The sequence below is a fragment of the Gossypium hirsutum genome, chromosome A02, assembly GCF_007990345.1.
Source record: "Gossypium hirsutum isolate 1008001.06 chromosome A02, Gossypium_hirsutum_v2.1, whole genome shotgun sequence".
NCBI lineage: Eukaryota > Viridiplantae > Streptophyta > Magnoliopsida > Malvales > Malvaceae > Gossypium > Gossypium hirsutum.
Genome location: NC_053425.1, coordinates 42992774 through 42995497, shown reverse-complemented (window position 1 = coordinate 42995497; position 2724 = coordinate 42992774). Strand labels below are relative to the sequence as shown.

General features: G+C 37.1%; 1 non-coding gene across 1 annotated transcript; it reads left to right on the top strand.

Annotated features, from left to right (window-relative positions):
• The first annotated feature begins 288 nt into the window (after window positions 1–288).
• Window positions 289–395, top strand: LOC121216315 (small nucleolar RNA R71). Its single transcript, XR_005912483.1, has one exon. It is a non-coding gene; the product is annotated as a small nucleolar RNA R71 (small nucleolar RNA).
• Window positions 396–2724: the final 2329 nt, after the last annotated feature.

Sequence of the window (2724 nt, the reverse complement as noted above, 5' to 3'; positions counted from 1 at the left end):
CAAGTAAACCATCAATCTTTTTATTGAGAAGTTCTACCTGATTTGACAGCATAGTAATTGAGTTTTGACAGCATAGTAACTGAGTCGATGTTATAAATGCCGGCTATTTTTGTTGGCTTAGTGCTCATGACTTGCCACTGATAGTTATTCAGTGACATTTCTTCAATGAATTCATAAGCCTCTTCAGGTGTTTTGTTGTTGATGGTTCCGCCAGCAACTGCGTCAACCATTTGCCGAGTCGAGGGATTCAAACCATTGTGGAATATTTGTACTTGAAGCCAAAGTGGTAACCCATGGTGATGGCACCTTTGCAATAGATCCTTGTATCTCTCCCATGCATCGTAAAGTGTTTCTAAGTCTATCTGCACAAAAGAAGAAATATCATTACGTAACTTAGCCATTTTAGCCGGCGGAAAATATTTTAGTAGAAATTTTTTGGTCATTAGTTCCCAAGTAGTGATGGACCCTCGTGGTAACGAGTTCAACCACTGTTTAGCTTTTTTTCTTAGTGAAAAAGGAAATAATCGAAGATGAATGGCATCATCAGAAACGTCATTGATTTTAATGTATTGCAAAATTCCAAAAAGTTCGCTAAGTGAGCGTTGGGATCTTCATCCTCCAAACCATCAAACTGAAAAAACTATTGTCTCATTTGAAATGTGTTAAGTTTCAATTCAAAAGTATTTGCAGCTACAGCCGGTCTAACTATGCTAGATTCAGTTCCTGTTAGAGAAGGTTTAGCATAATTATACATAATACATAGAGCAAGATTTTGATTAGCCGCAATTGCAAGAGGTAGCTGATTGCCTTGGTTTTCAGCCATCTCTTCAGTTGGGGGTTGAGTATCGTCTTCTTGCTTGTTTTCTGTGTATCTTAAGCTGCACCTTTTTTCTCTTTGGTTTCTACGAACTGTGCGATCAATTTCTTCGTCAAAAAGTAATGGTCCCGACGGGTTTCTTCTAGTCATAAACTATAAAAACCTGCCAAGAGAAAGAAAAAGTAAATTAATTAGTAATAAAAATAATAAAATTAAATTGCAAGAAACTAAATGGCTAAAGTAGTAAAAATTGAGTGTTCCTAATATTTTAGTTCCCCGGCAATGGCGCCAAAAACTTGATCGCGTGATTCGTAACAAGTAATAAATATTTATAATAAAGATCAAACCTAGACTAACTATTATCACGACGAAAAGGCAAGTGCACCTATCAAACAATAGTATAATAATGGCAAGACCAGAATATCATACCCAAAGGAACCAAAAGTACTAGTAATAACTATCTTTTTATTATTTAACCTAGAAATAAAGAGGGGTTGTTTATTAAACTAATTAACTAATTAAACTAAAGCAAAGATAAAATTTGGAAAAAAAACTTGAAGAAAAGTAATTGATAAAGACGACACCCAAGGAGGAATCCACCTAGATTTCACTTGTTATCTGACTCTGAACCAGACGATTTATTCAATTGACTTGATCCGTAAGACTCCCTAACCTATATTATTATCTCTTTCGAAACTAATAACGTCTAACCATCAGTTGAATTAATTGAAATCTCTTTATTAATTAAAACCCCTAAGGAAGTAGTAAATCTATCTATAGACCCCCATATTAGGTTTCACCCTAATCCAAAAAAATCTTGTAACCCTATTTCTAGGCGTTCGATCAACTCCGCTTACTTATGCCAAATCTACTATTAGACAGGGACTTTTGCTCCTCTGTATAAGCACATCAAATCATGAATCAATACCCGGAGTATTAACTCAAGCATTAAGAACACATAATTAAGAACAAATCAAGTATTTATCATACAGTTCATATAATAATAACAAGATCCATCATAGGTTTCAACCCCTATAGGTATCTAAGGGGTTTAGTTCATAATAAAATAAGAGTACATCTCAACAGTATGAAAATAACAAAACATAAAGAAAACTTTAAAACCCCTGAAGGAATTCTGAGAGAGATCTTCAGTTTTGGAGTAGCTCCGGCTTTTAGGATGGATCGTTTGGCTTCCCTCAAGTAATTCCCGGTGTGTAGTTTTGAACTCCATAAAAGTTCTGGAGGAGGCTCCCTTTCTAAGTCATACTTAGGGTGTTTATATAGGCTTTGGATTGGCTTTCTTCCTCCCTAAGTATCCTTTTCCGTGTAAAATACAGCTTCTTGAAAAAGGGACACGCCCGTGTGCCACGGCCGTGTGATGTGATTGCTAAGTCGTGTTCGATCCATTAAATTGCACACGGCCGTGTGTGTCAATGGCCAGGCCGTGTGAATCGTGAAAGCCTTGGTCGACACCCTCGAAAGGCACGGGCATGTGAGCTTCCTGTGTGGCAAGGGTTAGGCTGTGTCATCTTCTTGATTTGGTCCGTTTTGTCCCTTTTTTTGCTCGTTTTTGGATCCTTTTGACTCTTGGTGCTCTCCTGAGTACAAAACATGAAATAACCGGATTAAGAGCACCAAAATCCACAAATCTAGTAATAAACATCCATAAATATGCTAAGTATTTGGGGTAAAAATATGTATAATTTGGAGTTTATCAGGCCCATATTACGGGTCGTGGGACCATTTTCACTGTTTGACTGCTAAAGGTTGCACGGGTCGTCCGAGACGACTGTGGACCTATTGTTAGGTCGGTAAGCTTACTTAGACCCCTAATTGACTGAAAGACTATTATGCCCTATGTGATGTGTGGATTTATATTCTTGTATGACTATACTATAGCATGTCAT